The sequence below is a fragment of the Bubalus bubalis genome, chromosome 15, assembly GCF_019923935.1.
Source record: "Bubalus bubalis isolate 160015118507 breed Murrah chromosome 15, NDDB_SH_1, whole genome shotgun sequence".
In the NCBI taxonomy this organism is placed as follows: domain Eukaryota; kingdom Metazoa; phylum Chordata; class Mammalia; order Artiodactyla; family Bovidae; genus Bubalus; species Bubalus bubalis.
In genome coordinates, this window is record NC_059171.1 from 75,778,292 (window position 1) to 75,802,865 (window position 24,574).

Here is a 24,574-nt window from a genome sequence, read left to right on the forward strand (position 1 = left end):
ATTAAATATCATTTTGTTACTGTTATGGTTTCATATCTCAGTGTTCTTCAAAGGCTGATCCTTCTGAACACCTGCACTAGAGTTGTATATGGGAGTGACAGATGCTTGAAGATCTCTGAGCATTTTTCTAGCCCTAGTGAGAATTTCTGGGGGGAAAAGGAGAGTGGCCTAGGATTTTTCATTTTTAACAACCACTCTGATAATTTTAGGCAAAGCAGAGTTTGAGAGCCGCTGCCTTCTCTTATTTAACTCCCACTAGAATCACACTAGGGAGATTTTTATATATATCCTTCTACAGGTGAAGGACCTCAGGCTTAAAGAACATGAATAATTAACTGCCCAAGGCCACACAGAGACTAAGTGGAGAGATTACAACATCTGCGTGTCCTCTTAAAGCAGTCGTCTGGTTCTTCCCAAATGTGAGCTGTTCTGTGCCCCTGCTGCTGCTGCTAAGTCGCTTCAGTCATGTCTGACTCTGTGCGACTCTGAGGTTTGGAAAAAGTATTGGGTTGGCCAAAAAGTTTGTCCAGTTTTAACATAGCATCGTGGCAGGTAAACCCGAACAGACTTTTTGGCCAACCCAATAGCAGAATGGTTTCTGAAACTCACATTTGTTGTTGTTCGGTTGCTAAGTCGTTTGACTCTTTGCAACCCCAAGAACTGCAGTGCACCAGGCTTCCGTGTCCCTCACCATCTCTTGGAGTTTGTTCAAACTCATGTCCATTGAGTCAGTGATGCCATCCAACCATCTCATCCTCTGTCATCTCCTTCTCCTCCTGCCTTCAATCTTTCCCAGCATCAGGGTCTTTTCCAATGAGTTCACTCTTCACATCAGGTGACCAAAGTATTGAAGCTTCAGCATCAATCCTTCCAGTGAGTATGCAGGGTTGACTTCCTTTGGGATTGGCTGGTTTGATCTCCTGGCAGTCTAAGGGACCCTCAACATTGGTCATAATTTAATTGGGAACATGAGGAGCACAGGGATGAAAGAGGAACGGATTCAAAGCTAAGGGGCAAATGCCAGGAGTCATAGGAGTTTGAAGGAAGGAGAGCTGATCTTGGCTAAACTGGAGAAAGTTTTAGACGGTGGAAATTCCAAGGAAAAAAGTCAGATTTCATATGCATTTTCTAGAATGAGTTAGACTGGGGGTAAAGGGGGAACAGAAAAGAATGTCCACTCGGAAGGGAGGCCGGACAAAGGCCTGGAGGGAGGAAGCTGAAGCACTTTGAGAGCTCTTGCCGCCGAAGGAGCCACATCCGTCACCCAGCTGGCAGGCCGTAATGACTTGGGCCTGGCTTATTAAGCACATTTGAAAATTGGGTGAATTGCTTGATTTGGTAAAAAATTACATGGTACATTTAATCAGCCCTCCTTTAAGGAACAAATGTCATTAAACACCACTTAATTAGCTGCCCCTGCAGCCTGACTGGGTGAAAATTATATCCTTGACAAACTACAAAACATTTTTAAGGTCAAATATGGAGAGTAAAAATACCACTGGATGCCCCCGGGTAATAGGCCCATAAAAGCTCGCCTCATTTTCATTCATTGAAAAGATTCATTCTGGATTGCGGCTAATCAGAACTTGATGGGCTTTCTTTGGAGCAGAATCTTAAGACCCAGGGTGTGTTGGTCTTTATGTTAAAGAAGTGAAAAAATTAAAGCGCTGGCCAAACAGACGCATACACATTCAATAATACACTTGTTTATCAGCCTGCTGATTTGTTATGGGAATAAAAATGTCTACTTGCTCTATTAACCCAGGATACTGTGGTATATTATAGCAATCTGAGCTCTGGCTATGCCCAGGACAAAGAAAGCAAATTAGAGAATTATTAAAGAGATGAAGTGGATGAGGCCATCGTTCACTGCATTTCTAAAAATACTTTCAACTAATGTATAATATTCACACAGAAAGGCACACATATCATAAGGGCCTGGCTTAATAAATTTCCATAAACTGAAATCACTCTTGTCGCCAGCATCATCAGATCAAGATGCCGAGCATGACCACCTGCCAGAATCCTCCCAATGCTTTCTTTCCATCCTTCGGTCTTCTCCCCGCCCCCAGGGATAATTGTGGCCCTGGCTTGCCCCAGTGGAGAGGGATGTTTCTTGTCTCCTCTGAATGGCATCATGCTGCTTGCACACTTTCGTGCCTGGCTTCTCACACTCAGCACACTTTGAGAGGTTCATCCCTGTTGCTGTGTGTGTTGTAACATGTCCACTCATCGCTGTTTTGTGTTCTGCTGGGTGAATGTGCTATAATTTATTTACATATTTTTTTTGGCTCAGGGTATTTGGGCAGTTTTATGTTTGGAGCTGCTATGAATCTTGCTGCTGTGAACATAACTTTTATGGGTCTGTCCTGACATACGTGAGTCTATGTCAGCATGAGAGTTCTGTGCTTTAGCACATGGAGCTGGGTAGCGAGAGTGTATATGAATTCATAGCCTTGTGATATGTATATTAGTGGAAAGAGCATTTATATATTACATATAATATTATATTAACATATATTTTACATAATATATATAATATTGTGAGTATGCATTTTTGACCATCTGTTTTTTAAAAGATTCTTTTGATGTAGACCCTTTATGAAGTCTTTATTGAATTTGTTACAATATTGCTTGTGTCTTGTGCTTTGGGGTTTTGGCCCTGAGGCATGTGGGATCTTAGCTCAGTGACCAGGGATAAGCCCTGCACCTCTGCACTGGAGGCAAAGTCTTAGTGACTGGATCACCGGGGACGTCATGACCACCTGCTTTTTTTTTTTTTTCGTGATGGTCTTTTTCTTTGGACCATCAGTTCCTTGAGTGCAGAGACTTCTGACTTAATTGTATCTGGCCCAGAGACAAGTGAACTGCTTGGCACAGATAAATCCCAGGAAGTATTTGTTCAACAGAGGAATGAGCTCTGTGACCTGGCTTCCAGTTATTTAGCCTCTCTGTGTCTCTATGTCTTCATCTGTCTAGTGGGGAAGATTTGTTGATTGAAGACTGCTGCCTGAGAGGGTTTAGCTGTCTTCTCAAGGAAGTTATACAGCCCTGCCCAGCCCTCAACAGCTCTTACCTTTATAGTATGGGGGTGGTTCTTTCTTATTTTTCATCAGACTTCTTATTAAAGACAGTGTCTACCTAGCCTAGATTGAGATTCTGACATGCTAGCTCCCAAAGAGAGAAAGTGTTTTAATTGCAGTCACCAAAATCAAGCCATAATTAAATGTTTACAAATTGTTAATGGAAAAAGCACTTTCCCCTCTCTTCTTGTCAATGCCTTCCCCAGACAAGGCTCGCCTCACATTCTCCCATGTTTCACTTCATTATTTTGAAGCTTTAATTAATTAAATAATTTTAAATTAAAGAAAATTATTTTTACTTTGTTTTGTATTTTTTGACTGTACTGCAAAGTATGTCAGATCTTAGTTCCCTGACCAGGGATCAAACCAGCACCCCCCCTTGAAAACCTGGAATCTTAACCACTGGACCACCAGGGAAGTCCCTCACTTCATTTTTCAGTGTTGATTCAATATATTATTTTGCACATTTAAGATCAACCTATAATCCAAGTGATGCAAACTAGCAAATACAATTTGAACACAGTTTCTTAAAAAGAATGAGGAGCTTTCAAATACGTTTTTCCATGTAATTTGGCTCCCCTCCCAGTTTGTAAAGTGGAGAGACTCACATGACAGTTGTCCTGTCAGTTAGATCACGGTACATCTGACACAGATGGGCTCGGAGGCTTGGTGAAATGATTTCAACCATCTTCTTGCTTCGGAGGCCCTTTGATAGTCAAGAGCTGGCATTTTCAACCAGGCACTGGATTAAGTGGGTTGATGCCTTCTCTGGGCCTTTCATTGCTTATTTATAAAATGGAGCTTTTTTAAAAGATGTATTTGTATTTTTGTTTTTGGCTGTGCTGGGTCTCGGGTGCTGCACACAGGCTTTCTCTAGTTGCGGCGAGCGGGGGCTACTCTCAAGTTGCCGGGGGCAGGTTGCTCATTGCTGTGGCTCCTGTTGTTGCAGAGCAGCGGCTTTAGGCACGTGGGTTTCAGTACTTGTGGCACGTGGGCTCCGCGGTTGCGGCTCCCGGGCTCTAGAGCACCGGCTCAGTAGCCGTGCTGCACGGCTTAGTTGCTCTGTGGCATGTGGGATCGTCCCAGCAGGGATTGGACCAGTGTCCCTTGCATTGCAAAGCAGCTTCTTAACCACTGGACCCCCAGGGAATCCCCATAATGTGGCGTTTTAAGGGAAAATTATTTCCAGCTTGACACTACTCCCCAAGTTTGGGAATGCTTTTTAGAAGGCATTTGGGGGTGAAGTAGATGATAGAAATATTTCTGATTTTTCTTCCCTTCCTATACTTTTACCTTAGGACCCTTCACTTCCATCTGCCCAACCCCATGGGTACTGGGCATGGCCCTGTGGCTTGCCTTGGCATCCAAGATGTGAGTGGGTGGACAGAGTGCCAGTTCCAAGCCTTGGCCTTGAGAAATATGGGAGGTTTCCATTTGCCCTTCTTCTGCTTCCATCCACCCCCATGGAGAGAACGAGCTCTTGGATAGAACTCCTACCTCTTGAGCCAAGACCCCGGAGTGAACACTTTTATAGCAGACTATTTCCAACCATTCCGCCGACCTGGGCCTGAGCGTGAGAGCTCACTGCCTCATCGCTGACGGATCCACGCTATGAAAGTATATCATTCTGTCAACACGAGGAGCAGTGGCAAGACATATCTTTGCCTTGGGCATCTGCTCTCAGTGTGTCAAGACAAGGAGGATGAGATCAATGTGGAAGAGTGGAAATCTGTCACAGGCAACAATAAACATCAGTAGCAATCTGTGTACACCTCCTCGTGCAGCATTTACTTGTTTTGTTTCACTCATCTTTCATAACAGCCTTCCAAGGAGGCAGGATCATTGCCATTTTGTAGAGGACAAAAAGGATGCTCAGAGAAGTCGAGAGGCTCGCTCAAGGGCATGTGGTGGACAGGTAGGGGAGATAGGAGGGAATCCCAGCTCTTCGCCACTTGTTCTTCCCTTTTTTAAAGAGGTGACGCGAAGTGTGAGAGGTCGAGTGTGCTCTAGCGCCTGCTGATGCAAGTGTAGTTCACACAGTGGGTGTCAAGTGTGGGGCTGCTGTTGTAAAACTCAGAGGATGAGGGAGAGTTTGGGTCAGACTCCTGGACCATGAATGCGGCAAGACTTTTGGTATTCGTTGAATATCCATGGGCACCTCTCTGTTTCCCAGCCACACTTATGGATGTCTTGGGGTATTACATCTAGGTTCTGGATGGTTAGCTGTAGGCAGATATATTATAAGCAACTTCAAGGGTTGGCCCTTAAACTCATTTTGCAAATCCTTCAGCCTTCACTCCTATCTACAGTCTCCTTGGAAGACATGTGTCTCAGAGGTTATCCATACAAGATGGAAGTAACCTGTGCCCCGTCACCATTGGGAAGAATGGCCCTAGGAGCTGCATGACCCTCACAGGGCTTTGACATGAATGATAAAACTTTGATTGTCTCAACACAATGAGAAATGGGAGTGCATTTGTTGCTTCACTATAACCTGTTCTATCCTAACCGAATAATGTGATTTGCTTTTCCAGTGGAGTGAGGACATCTCTTGGCTCTTCCATCTAAGATATTCTGGTGTCTTTATTTTATTTCTTGCTGCATCACTTGGCATGTGAGATCTTAGTTCCCCGACCAGGGAACAAACCAACACCCCTGGCAGTAGAAGTGTGGTGTCTTAACCACCGGGCCACCAGGGAAGTCCTCTGGGTATCTTTTAGCAACAATTTAAGATGAGGGGGAACCAACATTTCTGGTATTATCTAATCTCTCTGAACATCACTGCAGAGGAGTATCTACCTTTTTAACATTTTGTATACTCTTCAGACCATAGTATATGTACAGCAAATAAATCAAATAATGAGGTAGATGGATAAATGAAAAAAAGGAACGAGAGTGGTAGAATTGTATCTGAAAACATTGTGTCTGGAGGGTATAATGGGAAATGGAAGGGGGCCCAAATTAAATGAAGAGCTCGCAACCATAGGCCTTGCGCCTATGCTCTGATTTAGACATTAGTTACACCGAGGCAGGAGTTACTTCAGGGGAAGATGGTATTGGTGGCAAGGCTCCAGCATGTTTGATGGTCAGCCACTGCCTCTGAAGAAACAACTTAACAGTCTGAGAAATTCACGTATGTGCGTGCTCAGTCACTCAGTTGTGTCCGACTCTTTGAGATCACATGGACTATAGCCCAAGAGGCTTGTCTATCCGTGGGATTTCCTAGACAAGGATACTGGAGTGGGTTGCTCTTTCTTACTCCGAGGGATCTTCCCGACCCAGGGATTGAACACACATCTCCTGTGTGGCAGGCAGATCCTTTACCAATGAGCCACCAGGGAAACCAGTGGAGCTCACAACTACCCCCAAATCCACTGGGAGCTGCCTCTAGATTGATGCCATTCTTCATGGCTTTAATCTGAAGCATTTATTCAATAAATCCTTCTGAAGCCTTTTCATGAAAAACTTCCATTTGAGATAAGCTTGTTTTTTCTAAAATTTATTTTAAAAATTCATTTTTTCCCTCTCGCATTCTGGAAAGACAAGGTACAGAGTGTTGATAATTAATTCCTCACACTTCTTGACCTCTTGTTCACTGAACATTTATTGAGAAAACTTTGAGGAGGGCTTCTTTTTCTTCTTATCATCCCCTGGGAAGAATAATAGGATCTGAAATGTAAGCGGACTTGGGGGAGGGAGTGGGAGGAATAGGCAGTGACCCGGGCTGTGTGATCTGAAGATGTTTTGAACAGAGCCCTGGGCCAAAAATACCTCCTTTGGAAAAAAATCAAGTGTCAGAGAACCTGCTCTCAGGAAGTTCTACTTTGAAGACTTGTCAGCCCAGGCTAGCTACTTCTAGGCAAATAGGAGTGAGATAAACAATGAGAGATTCTCTGTGATTTGGGCACATAGGTTTATAATGATTTATAATGATAAAATGTATATGCATAGTCTTTTATTTCTTCAGGCTCTGCAGTAGACGTAGGCTCACATTTTGTGCAAAACAAGCCTATGAGTTAGGATTCATAATATCCATTTCATGGACGTGATGGAGCTGCAATTTGTTATGCTCTGGCCGAATGGGATCTCAAGTTGGTTCAGAGGCTTTCCCTTTCAAACCATGAAAGTAAAGAATACTATCAGTGTTGTTGTTGTTCAGTCACCAAGTCATGTCTGACTCTTCGCAACCCCATGGACTGGAGCACGCCAGGCTGCCCTGTCCCTCCCCATCTCCCAGAGTCTGCCCAAGTTCATGTCCATTGAATCGGTGATGCCATCCATCTCTTCCTCTGTCACCCTGTTCTCCTTCTGCCTTCAATCTTTCCCAGCATCAGAGTCTTCAATAGCCTCAGTGCCCCCACCACAACTCTCCCCATACCCACCCTTGGTGCTGGTGCACGCATGGTCAGTTGTATCCAACTCTGCGACCCCAGGGACAGTTGTTGGCCAGGCTCCTCTGTCCATGGGATTTTCCCAGCAGGAATACTGGAGCGGGTTGCTATTTCTTATTCTAGGGGATCTTTCTGACCTAGGGATTGAACCTGCGTCTCTCCTGTGTCTGCTGGATTGTCAGGTGGATTCTTTACCACTGCATCACCTGGGAAACGCTTGTATTCATCCGTACCCCTACCACTACCACCACCGTGACCATCAATGCTGCCGCTGTCGTGAGCACCACTGGTGCCGCCATCACGGCCACCTCTGCGGTTGGCATCACTGTCGCCATCTCCACCACCACCCACATCACCAGCATCGGCAACATTGCCGTCAGGGCCACCGCTACAGCTCACCACCCACACCAAGTACCACCATCACCCCCACTACTGGTAGCTCCTTGTGCAGTGATGCACACTCACCCGAGACGCATCTCAATGCCAGTGCAACTCCCGGGAGCTGGCACAGAGGTGCCCTGAAGAAGGGAGGCTAGGCTGTCTACATAGTCAGACCCAGCCCCTTTCCCCATCATCCCTCAGATCTGCCTCTTCCTGGAGTCCATCCTTCACTAACTTGATGGTTTTGTTTGCTTGTCAATTATCCACTTTCCCCCCCACCCCCCTGGGGGAGTCATCTTCTTTGCTAGGGTAGAGGGTGGAAAAGTTGATCTTCAGGAGTTTAAAACCAACTGAAGAATTTTTTTCCTTTCCCCCTTTATTCTCTGTCCCCCATCTCTTCCTAGAAGCAATCCACATAGAGAGTAGTCTGGCTTCTTGTTGCTCAGGGTTTGGTCTCTGCAGTAGTAGAAGGACTTCCCTGGTGGCTCTGATGGTAAAGAATTTGCCTGTAATACAGGAGACCTGGGTTCGATCCCTGGATCAGGAAGATCCCCTGGAAAAGGGAATGGCAACCCACTCCAGTATTCTTGCCTGGAGAATTCCATGGGCAGGGGAGCCTGGTGGGCTACAGTCCATGGGGTGGCAAGGAGTTGGACATGACTGAGCATCTAGCACTTCACTTTCACATCACTTTCATCATTGAAAGGACATGTTAAAAGTAGACTCTCAGACTCGGTCCCAGACCTACTGAAGCAGAATCTGCGTTTTGAAAAAATTCCTTGAAGAATGTTAAATCTGAGAAGCACTTCTCTAGCTATCTGATTGGGAGGTGGGTAGTGATAAATGGTGAAATTACAACTAAAGCATCTATAAATTAAAGTAGTGTTTCAAGAAAATTTGCCCCACGAACAAAAGAAGTGAGGCTCAGCAGGGCCATTATGTGCTTCATTTCCTCCTATTTGGGAGATAACGGAGTATGATGAGACCCTGAACTCCTCCCAGTCAAAACTTGAGCTTTTTTCATGATAGCGCCTCACTGTCCAGGTCAAAAGACTTGTCCTGTTTCTAGAACCCAGGGCGTGTACAGGCAGTGGGTGAGGGCAGAAAACACCCACACAGCAACAGCATCCTGGAGTCCAAGTTCCAGCAGAAGGTACGGCGTCAGGATGTTAGAATTGGAAGGAGCCTCAGAGTAACATTGCTCTCGGTGTGATGCCTCTCTGTCCCATCATCCTGGTGATTTTATTCCCAGCTTGAGTTGCTGTCCCACATTACTTTGACTGTTTACTTATTTCTTGTGGCTTCTCTCACTGGAATGTCATTTCCTGAGACCGTGAACCTTATCCTACCTGTTTGTGGTTGCATCCCCGGCATTGTCGCATAGAAGGCGCTCTGTAATAATTTGTAGAATAAATAAATGTAAGAAAATTGAGGTCCTAAAAATGAATATAATTTACTAACATCATTTATTCAAGTCAAAAGTAGAGAAGATTGTCTGCCAGGCATTGTCCTGGGCCCTCTCTATGTACCTTCCTTTATGGTAAGAATTATCATTCATATATTTTTTCATGAGGATGTATGTCCCAAGTGACAGAGATTGTTAAGAACATGTTTCATTCCCTTCTAGACCTAATAATTGAATCTGGGTCTGTTGACACTTATATGATTTTTTTTAGATGCAAGGAAATAAAAGGAAGAAGGGAAGGAGTAATTCGTATCTCTACTCTATGCCGGCTAGAGAGGGAGACTTTCTGTATGTACTGTCTCTTTTAATCTCCAGAAAATCATTACACAGCATAGCTATTGTCGACTCAAAGTTTTACCCGGAAGTTACTGAGGCAAAGAGGTCTTGTTTAGAATGCAACTGATACACATTTTGAGATCAAACTTCTTTTAGTCCAAGATCTGTGCTCTTTATCACATATGATTTTGCCTCCTCATCCCTTTTTATATAAAGGAATAGATTCTTATATTGAATACTCAGGGATGTCTCCACTCATTTTGGCTGAAGTTTTACAGAAGTTAAAACATGGGAAGCTGATTTCAGGAGTTTGTTTTCAAGCAGTCATCTCCATGTGTTTTTCTTGGAACCAGCCTAGGTCTGTCCAATCTCCTGTACCTCCTGCTTCTACTGCCTCAGGTCGTAAGAGCTTCACACTCATTGGCTCCTCAGCGTGTGAAGAGGGCCATCTATGTTCTCCATTCTCCCTTGGCAGGGGACTGTTTGATGTCCTGAAGAACCATTTACAATGAGGGCTGAAGCTGAATTGAGTCTCTGAGGGATACCCAGTGAGTTAACTTTTGCTCTCTTCATGGTACTTGGGTTCAGATGGACTTGGGTCTGAATCTCAAATCAGTCAGGTATTAACGGTGACATCTTGAGAACCCTTGGGTCATTATTGCAGCTCTCAATTATCCGTCTGCCAAGTGATGGGAACACATGGCTCAGAGGGTTGTTCTGAAGTGTTCCTGTTCAGAGGTACTTGCTCCCTCTCCTATTCCCGTGCCCCTGACGGGTCCTGACGAGATATGCCTGATTGTTTGAGGGTTGCACAATCTTTTTTTTTTTTCTGTTAATATTTATTTATTTATTTGATTGTACTGGCTGTTGGTTGCAGCATGTGGGATCTTGTTTATTTGTTTGTTTGTTTTTTTAAGTTACAGCATGTGGGATCTTTAGTTGTGCCATGTAAACTCCTGGTTGCGGCATGTGGGATCTAGTTCCCTGACCAGGGATCAAGCCTGGGCCCCTGCATTGGGAGAGTGGAGTCCCAGCCACTAGACAACCAGGGAAGTCCCAAGGGTTGCACAGGTAGGCGGGAAGAAGGGGATCTTCCTGGATGGACAAACAATACATATGCTTTAAGAAATCCTTAGAGGAAGCAACCACGGCAGGATCTACATGGCTTCATCAAATGAGTCAGTGCAGACCAGGACGAGGAAGGCAGATAGGAGAAATCCATGTTATATGACCATATGCATTTTAGTGTGCTTATAGACTAAGAACTAATTTGGAAAAACACTAGCCTGAAGGTTACCCAAGATACAGAAGATTGTTAAACAGATTATATAATGTTGAAAGACTTTAGACGTGAAAGAGAAGAGGAACATTCAAACAGTATTTTAAAATTTCCTGACTATGTGTAGTGCCTTTGGAAATAATTGTTCTGCCAATTATAAACATTGGGAAGACTGATGCTGAAGCTGAAAGTACAAAACTTTGGTTACCTGATGCAAAGAGCTAACTCACTGGAAAAGAGTCAGTCTTTCCTGATGCTAGGAAAGATTGAGGGCAGGAAGTGAACGAGGCAACTGAGGATGAAATAGTTGGATGGCATCACCCACTAAATGGATATGAGCAAACTCCGGGAGTTGGTGATGGAGAGGGAAGGCTGGTGTGCTGCAGTCCATGGGGTTGCAAAGAGTTGGGCACAACTTAGCAGCTAAACAACAAGAACAAATTATAAACAGAATCTTATCTTTTTATTAAAACAAATTCAAGAAACTCTACTCTAAAAAGTAACTTTTAGGTTAAAAAAGCAATATTTTTTCCTTTCGCTTCCAAATATACAGAGTGACACAAATAAAGCTTTTGCTAATCTACTTCCAATTACCCAGTGTTCTCAGAAGTACAAGCAACACATTTCCTTGATTATAAAAGTGAAATTTGCACTTTTCACTAACTCAGACTGTGGTCCCCTGGGCAGTCTCAATTAATGAAGTTTTACTCCACTTGTCGCCTAGTAGCGAATTTATCCACTGGAAAATTAACAGAAAGACAACCTGGGGCCTTTTAGGAGTAATTAATGTGTTTGGAATTGCAGTGGTATTCTAATTGCTGGTTATAAAAGTCTGCAGTCATGTTACTTTGCTGCTGGGCTGATGTGGTTTTGGCCTGAGTACCGGCAGAAGGTCCGGGTGGCGGGTTACCACTGATTAATAATTCTGTTTCATAGACAGACTCTTTCATGCCGGGTCCCATAGATTTATCTTCCTGATGCCACGTTGACGTCAGCTGTGGATTTACAGCTGATTTATTTTGGCTGAGTTAATATGAGCAACGTCACTGTGCCTAATGATTAAGTATTCATGGTTGGCTATAAATTACTCTCTTTCTTTGCATTCGATAATAACGGATTATTTTTCACCACTTCTGAGTGTGAATTATGAAGGACAGTTACCTCTTTAATCTCCAGCACATCTAGTCATGAAAAAGTCTGTGCGTCCAATTCTTCCATTTCAGAAAAAAGCTGCTATCTCTGTTTAAAAAAAAAAAAAAAGGATGAATGAGTGAATGTGTTGTTCAGTCACTCAGTCATGTCTGACTCTTTGCGACCCCATGGACTGCAGCATTCTAGGCTTCCCTGTCCTTCACAGTCTCTTGGAGTTTGCTCAAACTCATGTCCATTTAGTGGGTGATGCCATCCAACCATCTCATCCTCTGTTGCCCCCTTCTCCTCTTGCCTTCAATCTTTCCCAGCTTCAGAGTCTTTTCCAATGAGTCAGCTCTTCACATCAGGTGGCCAAAGTATTGCAGTTTCAGCTTTAGCATCAGTCCTTCCAATGAATATTCAGGACTGATTTCCTTGAGGATGGATTGGTTGGATCTCCTTGAAGTCCAAGGGACTCTCGAGAGTCTTCCCCAACACCATGGTTCAAAAGTACCAGTTCTTAAGCACTCAGCCTTCTTTATGGTCCAACTCTTACATCCATACATGACTACTGGAAAAACCATAACTTGGACTATACGGACCTTTGTTGGCAAAATGACGTCTCTGCTTTTTAAAATGCTGTCTAGGTTGGTCATAGTTTTCCTTCTAAGGAGCAAGTGTCTTTTAATTTCATGGCTGCAGTCACCATCTGCAGTGATTTTGGAACCTAAGAAAATAAAATCTGTTATTGCTTTCTCTTTATCCCCTTATATTTGCCATGAAGTGATGGGACAAGATGCCATGATCTTAGTTTTTTCCCACACCTAGACATGGTGTCAGGGGACTGGCAGAGGGAGAAACACAGGGGGCAGGATTGGGGCGTGGCCCTCCTTTCTAAAGGTTCAACCTGCCACCCCTTCTCCTGGACTGTCTGTGCCCAGAAACTCACTGCATGTCCATACCTGGCTGCAGGTGAAGTCGGGCATCTTTTCTGTGGGTAGTTATGGACCCAGCTAAAGTCAGGGATTTTTGTACAGGGGGAAGGATGAGAAGACGCAAATTTCAGTACAACCAGCAGCTCAGCCAGGAACAATCATGTTCACCTAAAGAGCTTCCAACTCACCTTGTCAACAGGTTGTCAGGCTGCCGAGGTCTAAATACCTGCTCCATCATTTATGAGCTGGGAGGTCACTCTTTGTGCCATTATTTTTATTTGTGGAATAAAAACAATCATTTTTTGTAGGTACCTCACTTGGATTTGTTAACAAGGTTTAAAGAACATAAAGCTTCTTAGCCCAAGGCCTAGCAGAGAATTGTTTATTATTAATATTATTTTCCTTGTCAATAAACACTATCATCATGTAACATTTACCTTCTACATTTTATGAATACTTTAACTTATTATTAAGGCTCTGCTAGAATTTGATTTAGCCACTGAATGTATAGTTTTGCTTTTGCTGAATTCTCCAGTTTTTAACAGGATACCACATGCTGGTGGAAGAGAAATATAAGCTGCTAAACACAATGACACGTTCTAGACGCTCTGCCCCAAATGAATAATTTTTCCTCATTGATTTTTTTAAACAAAAAATAGGGTTATTTTCCCTTTTAATATATTTATAACAATTATTCTTAATATTTTTAGCCAAGATTGCCTCTACCAGTATTATAGTTATTATTTGTTCATGCTGTAATGGGAGGAGAGAGAGAGAGAAAGGAAGAGAAAAGGAAGAGAAGTGCATTAAGAACTGAGTCATTGGAAAAGACCCTGATGCTGGGAAAGACTGAGGGCAGGAGGAAAAGGGGACGACAGAGGAAGAGATGGTTGGATGGCATCACCAACTCGATGGACATGAGTTTGAGCATGCTCCGAAAGTTGGCGATGGACAGGGAAGCCTGGCATGCTGCAGCCCATGGGCTTGCAAAGAGTCAGACACAACTGAGCGACTGAACTGACTGAGGAGAAAGTTACTAATTACTGGAGAAAGTTACTTCTCTGGTTGCCCATAACCAGAAGTAAAATTTCCCTTCAACACTGGAACATTCATTTCCATTTTAATTAGAGGAAGAAATTCTAAAATTATGGTCCATTAGAATTTTAGCTAACATCCGTTGGATGTTCTTCTTTCTTTTTTAATCCATTCAAGTCATGGAGGAAGATTTAAGTGTCATGAACTTAAATCTTTCTTTTTTACTTTTCATTTTCACATTTTAAAAATAATTGGACAATTCATGAATTGAAGGCAGTATATGCAGAAAATAATTTTTTTTTACTATTAACAAATAATTATTAGTTGGATTGTTCCTCTGTTATGATACGCAACTCACAAAGTTTATAAATTGTGCTTTAGAATCTTTTTTTTTTCCAGTTTCTCTCCAGGCAAATAATAAATGTCAGCTACAGCTAAAGGCTTAGCACCCCCAAAAGGATTTATAGGAAGTAAAGTTGTTTCAGCTTTCCTGGTGGCTCAGTCAGTAAAGAACCTGTCTGCAATGCAGGAGATGCAGGTTCGATCCCTGGGTTGGGAAGACCCCCTGGAGAAGGAAACGGTAACCCACTACAGTATTCTTGCCTGGGAAATCCCACAGACAGAGCAGTCTGGTGGACTACAATCCATGGGGTCACAAAGAGTTGGACACTCTCAGGGACTAAACAACAATAACAACGTTGTGTTAAGCTCAGAGACTCCCTGCCTCTGGATTCTGGACGGTGTGTGCTCCATCATGCTGTCTGTTGTTTTCCTGGCCTCCTGGTTGGAGTCCTTCCCAATGGATAGCGTGACCCTTCTTGCATATTTGAGCTAAGTCTGATTTCTGAGTGCATGGCAATATCTTTGTACTTATATTTATGTCCTAGCCCCATGGCATGATCAAGTTGTTGAGTCCCTTTGAAGTTTGCAACCAGCATCAGTCCCAGTGGATTTCCTGCAAGAGAAAAATGCTGCCCTTGCTGAAAAAAACCCCAGGTCTTTGGGTGCTGAGGGAACTGAGTTTGGAAGCACAGTCTCGGAACTTTAAAAATAAATTCTTGTCTGCCAACTAGAAACAGCCTCCTAATGTGCCACATCCCACATGCATTTGGATTTAATATGTTTGCTTTTTCTCCGTGATTGCTCTTTAATTATTGCAATGTTGAAACAACTCACTAGGTCTCCAAAAACATTCTCCATTAGGTGCGGGTGGGGAGGGAAGGACGAGGAGGTAGAGAATGGGCAGCCTGAAGGTTTGGGTACAGCTGCCAAGGAGGGTTCCAGGGCTGCCGGGGCCGGGGGATGGCATTTGTTCTGGGCCTTTTATTCTTATGGCTTTACCCTCCTAAAGATGGGATGACAATCTGAAAGTGACTTCCTGGCAGTCCAGTTACAGTCTTTTGAAATAAACTGCACAACCGTTTTTACAAAGATATGCTGGACTAATGTGCTATCCATTATGCTGGTTAGAATATGTTGGCAGGAAGACACAAACTCCACATGGTCAAAAATCCAAACGATGAAACTCAACACAGGATATCTCCCACTCCTGTCTTTCCTCTTCATGGCTGCTGTCTTGAGATGAAATGGTGAAACTCTGAGCTCCTATCAGACTTGGAGGGTCTTTGTTAATGCTCTGAGAATGTTTCATGGGCTCAATCCTGTGAAAGACAGGGACTTTGACAGCAGTGACAAATGGCAAGAATAACAGCTGCTGAAAAGGATTATACCTTCATTTGAATGACTTCTTCCCATCCATTTTTGTTGAGGGTCTGGGGGCTCAGATAAGTTAAATCATGTCCCCAAAGTGATGAAACTCAGAGTTAGTTTGAATCTAGACCTGCTTCCCAAACCAAGTGCCTCCAGTAGTAAAATGGGGATGCTGATGTAAAGTTCAGAGGATAACTGTGAGGCTTGTGATTGCTTAGATGCTCAGTCATGTCCAACACATTGCAACCTCATGGACTGTGGCCCACCAGGCTCCTCTGTCCATGGGAATTCTCCAAGCAAGAATACTAGAGTGGGTTGCCATGCCCTCCTTCAGGTAATCTTCCTAACTCAGGGATTGAACCCAAGTCTCCTGAATTCACGTGGATTTTTTACCTTCTGAGCCACAGGGAAACCCAAGAATACTGGAGTGGGTAGCCTGTCCCTTCTCCAGGGGATCTTTGAGACCCAGGAATTGAACCAGGGTCTCCTGCATTGCAGGTGGATTCTTTACCAACTGAGCTATCAGGGAAGTCCTACTGTGAGGCTTAAATGAGGTTAATTTCTCTTACTGTTTAATCTCAACTAACCCCAAGTGAAGACTTTGGTTACAAAGACTCTGCTTTTTGTTTTTGGTATAAAAGTTTATTTGTACAAGATTCATCAGACTACAAAATCAACACATGGAGTAAATATCTAGCTGTTTTTTCTGCGTGGGATTGGCTGTGTATAAGAAAATCAGTGTGATCATAGAGAGGCTTTACCCGTCTGAACAGTAGGTGTCAGGACTGCCCCCAGGCGGTTGCAGTGAAGGTCACACGTATGAGGTGGGTTGTCCTGCATCCTCCCCCCGGTGATGGATTGCCCTGACTCCATCTCCATGGGAACAGCCCCCTGAGAGCTCATCACTCCTTCCTTCTGCTTGGATGACTCTGTTTGATGAAACAGTCTGGTGGCGTGTCTTCAGAGAGAAGCACTCAGGTGGGACCAGGGCTTTCCTTCCACAGAAGCAGGGGGAGGGCAGAAAGTCACGGTGGGAGGGGAGATGGGCTGAAGGAGAAGGTTATGTTCTTTGCAGGGGTAAGGAAAGCACATTTGTAGTGACATTTGCACAATTAATTTTGTTCAAGGGAAGAAGCCTGTGTGGGGCCAGAATGGAAAGAAGGAAGGAAGGGAGGAGGGAAAGAAGGAAGGAAGGGAGGAGGGAAAGAAAGAAGGGGCAGGGGGGAAGGAAGGAAGGAAGGAAGGAGGGAAAGAAAGAAGGGGCAGGGGGGAAGGAAGGAAGGAAGGAAGGAAGGCAGGAAGGCAGGCAAGCTCCAAAAAAAGGTCTTGACTTCAGGTCTTCCCCATGGGTGTGACCATTAGACCATTAACCCCCTCCCTCCTGACCTGATGGTCACAGGTCTTCCCCCAGAACAGTGTAGACTAAGAAATGAGGCTCTGAATGCCTTGAATATAATTTATAAAGTCAATGATAATAAGGAAAGAACACTAATTTTGGCATCGAATAGCACTGACTTTGAATTTCTAGCTCTTATTTACTTACTGACCAATAAGTTTTATATAATTTAGGAGAAATTTGTTTACTTTCTCTGGACCTCATTATTTCTGCCTATTAGAGAGAATCATACCTGCTGTAAAGAGGCAATAGAAATAAATTAAAATGATGTCAGAAATCAATCAAATCACAATGTAAGACACCTGGAAAATAGCAGATGGTCAATAAAATAAACCTTCCATTATTAAGTCACTTCACTTTCTTCCTCCTAATCCTCATTCGTCCTTGGAGAGCCTTTGTCTTTGTAACAGGGCGATAGCCTCGGTCATTGGCTGTGCTTCCTGTCAGTACAGTCCTGGTTCACCTTAGACTCTTCTGTCTTTTGGAGCTGTGTCTCTGAACGTTCAAGACTGGAGGTCTCTCCTCGACATTGCCTGTCTTCCTGGACTTGATTATAACCCAATACAGCTGCTCCCTGCAAATTGGAGACCTTGCTTAACTTGGCTCCCTGTACCCCATTGCCCACTTTTATTGTGCATATACCTGTGGTGTTTTCACTGTGCCTTTTCTGTGGTCCTGGGCTACACTACCTGATTGGGTTGGTTCTCCCAGCTCCTATCTGTCTCAGTGGGCAGATGCGATCCCAGGCACCTCTCTATCTTCGCTTCCAGCTTGGGACGATGGGTCAACATGGGCTGTAGAATCAGAAGACCTCTGTATCCAGATCCAGATTCTTCTAGTTGGCCCTGGTGGGTCTCTTTTCACCTGCTAAGGTTCTTAGAAGGGTTAAATGTGATGGAAATACTGGAAGATCATTTCTTGAGGTCTTACTGTGTGCCACAATGCTTACTATTTGCGTTATGATAAGTTCATCACCCAAGTTATTTAATTTCCATAAAACCCTGCTATCCTCAATAGGCAGAAATCTGAGTTGTTCCCATTATACAGATGAGAATGAGAGTCAAAGTGAGGACAGGGAGACGGTAAGGCAGATGTGAGAGAAGGAAGATGTGAGGAGAAGAGAAAAACAGTAAGAAAAAGTCTTAAGAAGAGGAGACCCAGTGGTACATGGAAGCAAGTAGAACTTTTTATTTAAGCTCTCTGTGACCTCTGCTTTGTGAGGGGCAACACTTTCTAAAATCTGAAAGCCAAAAAAGATAGAAAATTAAAGTGAGAATTTGAACAAGATAAAGAAGTTATTTGTGTTTTGTCTAAGTCCCCCAGATGCTAACATTTTGCAGCCCTTTTAGAAAGCCTAAGCCAGTGAGTATTTCACCTGTTCCTTCTAGAGTCTAGTCCAAGATCCCATAATTGATACCTGATACACTGGTGGTCAGGGCTTCCCAGGTGGTGCTAGTGGTAAAGAACCCGCCTACCAGTGCAGGAGCCGTAAGGGGTTTGATCCCTGGGTTGGGAAGATCCCCTGGAGGAGGGCATGGCAACCCACTGCAGTATTCTTGCCTGGAGAATCCCATGGACAGAGGAGCCTGGGGGGCTATAGTCCGTAGGGTCACAAAGAAACAGACTCGACTGAAGAGACTTAGTACCATTCATACTGACTGGTGGCCAGAGCCCACCTGTTGGTAGGGTTATTTCAAGGTTCAACCAATGCCTTATTCTTTCCGTCAGTATTGACCAAGTGTCTTGTATGGACCAGCTATGGACCAGGCATGGGGATAAAACTGAGAGTTAAACAATCACAGCCATCCCTTCCCCTACGTGATAGATTGGAAACTGAGATTCAGAGAGAAAGAGAGAGGTGATCTAAACAAGCTGACAGTTTACTATTAGATTCAGAAGGCAGGACTCCTAAGTCTTGCAATTTCTCGATAATTGGTAGGTGTTTTATGAAGATATTAAGGGTCATGCTGAAAAGAAACATTTGCTATTTTCTACATGCTATCAGAAGAAAGGGTGAAGGAAACCAGCATAATCTGGGCACTTACCATGAACCAGGCATCGTGTGTGTGTGTGTGTGTGTGTGTGTGTGTGTGTGTGTATGTGTCTGACTCCTTGCAACCCCATGGACTGTAGCCCTCCAGCTCCTCTGTCCACAGAATTTTTCAGGCAAGAATACTGGAGTGGGTTGCCATTTCCTCCTCCAGGGGATCTTCCCAACCCAGAGATCAAGCCTATGTCTCCTGCATTGGCGGGTGGGTTCTTTACTCCTGATTACATGATTTAATCCTTTATCCCTGTAAAAGAGAGTTTGTAGTCTCTGTAATATAGATGATAAGATGGAGACTTGTGGATCTATTTCTAGTCCAAGGTCATATAGCTGGTACATCAGGCAGTGCGGTTGAAGCCCCTGTGCACACTCTAGCAATGAGGCTCCCTCCTTTGCAACCCCCCACAGGTTCTCAGTTAGATACAGCCCTCATCTCTGAAGCCTTTTCACGATGCTCTGCATTTTCTGATCAAAAAGGCCCAGTGGGAATAGACACTGGGAGACAATTTAGCCAAATATCCTTTTTAGCCAAATGATTTATTTACTGCTGCTAGGATGGCATTTTCTCCCAGTCTTTCTCTGGCCCTTTTTGTTGCCTCCAGTCTTCTTTGTCTGTTTCTTGCCAAGAAGCCTCTTAGCTTTGCTGATCTGAGGCTGGTACATCTTCTCCCCACAGTAAATCTGAGGCTAATGGGCACCCAGAAGGAAAGCAGAGCTCCGAGCCACTCAGAGCACAGCTGTCCTCTCGAAATGCACAAGTTGTTTTTTCCTTAAATCCACAAGCGGGGTGCCTCCCGATGACCTCTCTTCCCCTCACACGACTCTTCCCCTCATACAGTCATCTTTCTCCAAGCACAGATAACCAAATAAACTTGGAGGATTTTTGGAATAGAAAGTCATTTTAATATAAAATGAGTGTGCCCTTGGTCCTGGCATATCTTTAGTACCTGAGAAGATGCATTTTGGAGAAAGGAGGCTATATTAAAGGCTCATGCAAAAGGGAAGAAGATGGTAAAAGACTGAGTGCTTCCCCTGTATGCTCAGGATAAAGACAACAAGCCTGTCTGCTTTCACCACTTCTGTTCAGCATCTGGGCTTTCCAGGTGGCTCAGTGGTAAAGAATCCGCTCGCCAGGCAGGAGACTTAGGTTCCATCCCTGGATCGAGAAGCTCCCCTGGAGAAGGAAATGGCAACCCACTCCAGTATTCTTGCCTGGGAAATCTCCTGGAAAGAGGAGCCTGGTGGGCTACAGTCCATGGGGTCTCAAAGAGTCAGACACAACATATCGACTAAAACAACAAATTCAGCATCTACTGGAGGTTCTAGCCAGGGAAATTAGGCAAGAAAAAGAAAGAAAAGGCACCCAGATTGGAAAGGAAGAAGTCAATCTCTGTTCACAGCTGACATAATCTGGTATACAGAAAATTCTAATGAATCCACTGCAAACCATTAGAATGAATGGGTTCAGGAAGGTGGTGGGGTGAAAAAATCAACATACAAAGATCAGTTGTATTTTTATACACTCACAATAAACAATACAAAAGCAAACCTAAGGAAGCAATTTCATTCAAGAGAGAAAATAACAAAAACAAAAAACAAAAGTGAAAAATCTATACTGTGAAAATTAGTTTAAAAATTGTTGAAAGTGATTACAGGAGCTCTAAATAAATGGAAAACATCCCACATCCGCGGCTTGAGAGACTTAGTGTTGCTAAGATGGCAGTTTCCTCCAAACTAAACTGCGGATTCAGTGTGATCCCTATGAGAATCCCAGATGTCTTCTTTGTAGAAATCAACAAGCTGATTAAAAAATGGTGATGATGATGCATTTTGTTGTTGCCTAGGGTAATAATATACGTCTGGTAACAGTAGCTCTCACATGGCCACATGAAGTCACTATTCATTGCATTTTTATTTTCTATAAATATTTCTTTCCTTTTTCTTTTTTAAAAGACTTTATTTTTTTCTTTAAAAATTTTTATTTTATAATGGACTATAGTTGATTTACAATGTTGTGTCGTTTTGGGTGTAGAGCAAAGTGATTCAGTTACAGAGAAGGCAATGGCAACCTACTCCAGTACTCTTTTGCCTGGAAAATCCCATGGACGGAGGAGCCTGGTAGGCTTCAGTCCATGGGGTCGCTAAGAGTTGGACACTACTGAGTGACTTCACTTTCACTTTTCATTTTTATGTATCAGAGAAGGAAATGGCAACCTGCTCCAGTGTTCTTGTCTGGAGAATCCCAGGGACGGGGGAGCCTGGTGGGCTGCCGTCTATGGGGTTACACAGAGTCGGACACGACTGAAGCGATCTAGCAGCAGCATGCACAGATCTATTCTTTCTCAAATTATTTTCCCATTTAGGTTATTACACAATACTACAAATATATGTCATTTCTAGAAGGTGGAATGTATTTCACATCTGTCCCTTAATTTCTCTAATGGCCTTTTTTGCTCATCTTTGTGATGATATCTTTATTTCTCTAAACACTTTATACGTGGTGATTTAATATTCTGTATCTCACAATTCCAATAACTGCAATCTTTAGAGACTTAAATGTGTTTCTACGTTCTGCAAACTCTCATCCATGGTGGTTTGCTATCCAGGGTGCTCACTGAGCTTTGATTTTGAGGTCATTGCTCAATCTTAATTTGTCAGAATCTGTAAGAACAATACTGAGGAAACTTTCCTCTAAAGTTCAGATGTATCTTCTGGCTTCCAGGGGTTGCTATAAGCCAGAGACCACCTCAATGCCCCTCAAAGTCTTGGCTCGGTGCTGGAGCCCGAGGCTTATGGCTTTCATCTGCCATCTCAACTTTATCCCGTAGCTCCCAGTTGTCAGCATCAGCCTGCAGGGAACTCCTCAATTTCCTGCCAAAATGCTGACTTCATCTGCATCATCCTTTAGGTCTGATTCTTCTTTTTCTTCATTTCCCCCTTTTCTACGTAGGTTGGGAAAATAATTGAAAAATTTCTGTTATCTTTTGTGAGAAGGATAATGCTTTAAGAGGTGTGTCTTCTGCGGGATGGTTTGTGTTGGAAGTGGGAGTTGAAAGTCTATTAAAAAAATTAGGGATTAGCCCATAAAAGTGGCCAAAAAAATGGACATTGATTTATTTTGTTGTTGTTCAGTCACTAAGTCATGTCTTAGTCTTTGTGACTCCATGGACTGAAAGCCAGGATCCCCTGTCCTTCAGTATCTCCTGGAGTTTGCCGTCAAGTGCTGTGAAACCATTTTCAATCTATACAAAGAAAATGTGACTAGAAGAGGCTGCTGAATAGGTTTTGAGCGCATATAGGGCCACGTGAAGGGCTTCCCAGGTGGCCCTAGTGGTAAAGAACCTACCTGCCAGTGCAGGAGGCATAAGAGACATGGGTTCGATCCCTGGGTCGAGGAGATCCCCTGGAGCAGGGCACGGCAACCCACTCCAGTGTTCTTGCCTGGAGAATCCCATGGACAGAGTAGCCTGATGGGCCACGGTCCATGGGGTCTCACAGAGTTGGACACGACTGAAGCGGCTTGGCATGCAGCTCACGGGGCAGCGTGAAGACACGCCAGGTCAGTCTTCTCGGGCTTCCTAGCTGTCAGTGTAGTGGGGAGAACGCTCTGGGTTTAACTCTGAAAGTAACTTAGCAGTGAGCCTGAATCAGAAACTCTTTAAAATGGTTAAGGGAATTCATTCTCTATAAATTAGGTTAAACACACAAAGAAAAAAAGTCATTTTCCATTTCGCTACTTTCCGGAGCATATTTAACTATTGGAAGTTACCGTTCCGAGGACCCTCAGGCTCATGAAAAATGTGGCCATTTGCATATTGGACCTCGGAGATTTCTCTCTCCATAGCCGCCGCTTCGCGCGTAGCCTCGGGGTTGGAAAAGTCGAGTTGTTCTCGGCCAAGCAACCGGAGAATAAATCAAGATACGACAAAGCCAGAAAGTAACATTGGATTGAAAATCAGGTGATGGAGATGCTTGTCTCAGTTCCACCTGCCAAAGCAGCGTAGCCTCTTGCCTGGGCCGTGGGGCAGCCGTCCAGGCTGGTGGGACGTTTCGTGGCTCCCTTGTATTCCATGCCAGAGCCTGACAAAAACAGAGTTGAGCAGTTTCCTGCTGACCAAGCAGTTTTTTCAAGCATCATCTGCCACCTTTCACTTTGCATATTCCTTTTTCTCTGCGGCCTGGGTTCTATCCCACCAACCTGTAAATGAGCTCCTCTGTCCAGGCCACAGCTCAGCTAGTTGATCTGTCTCCCTGTGGGGTCCTTTCTCCCCAGATGCTGTCCCCTGATTGCCCTTCATCATTTCATACCCTGCAGCCTCCCAACTCATGTTCTGTCCTGATGCCCACCGTGAAATCTTGGTGGTGACTCCCAGTTCCATGCCCGCCCCCACAGCAGACCCAACATTGGTCTGGGTGCTAGATTGGCATTTTTATGTTCAAATCTACACACTTCCGGGATTTTCCCAACAGTCTACAGCTGTTAACTGTCTATTCTCTGAAATCTGTATCAGACTTCTCTTCTATGTGGAACTTAACACACTGCCAGGCGTGTCTCATCTCCTACTGAACAAGGAGCAAGAGAGGATGGAGCTTTGTGATTCATTTTTTTTTACTATTATTATTATTTTAACTTTTTATTTTATATTGGAGTAGAGTTGATTAACAGCATTGTGATAACGTTGTGTAGCAAAGTGATTCAGTTATACATACACACGTATCTATTCTTTTTCAAATGCTTCTCCCATTAGGTTGTTACATAATATTGAGCCAGTTCCCTGTCCTATCCAGTAGGTCCATGTTGGCTATCCATTTTAAATACAGCTCTGTGTATTCCCAGGTAGCTCAGTGGGTAAAGAATCTGCCTACAGTGCAGGAGACATAAGAGATGTGGATTCGATCCCTGGGCTGGGGGGATCCCATGGAGAAGGGCATGGCAACCCACTCAAGTATTCTTGCTTGGAGAATCTCATGGACAGAGGAGCCTGGCAGGCTATAGTCCATGGGGTTGCAAAGAGTCAGACACGACTGAAGCAACTGAGCTCACATGCATGTCTCTTTAATAGCAGTTCATGGATGGCAGCCCTCATCAGATGCCCTTGCTGGCACATCATCTTCTGATGAATCAGGACTAGGACTTCTCATTTTCACACACTAGGCTCTTATACATACTGTTTCATTTTTATGGAATGTTCCTCTTTTCTGTGTTTGGTAAGCTCCTACTCACCTTTCAGATTCTAGACCCATCGTCTGCTTAAAGACATCATCTCTGACACCTGCAGATTCTGCCTCCATCACTTGCATGGGTCCAGCTCTCATAGCCCTTGTCTCTGCCATGTTTTACGATATTTTTGCAAGACTCTTAGCTCCAGATGGCAGGAAGAATAATTGATTTTGCTCACCATATCATTCCCAGTGTTTGCAACAGTGGTTGGTCCATATTTTACT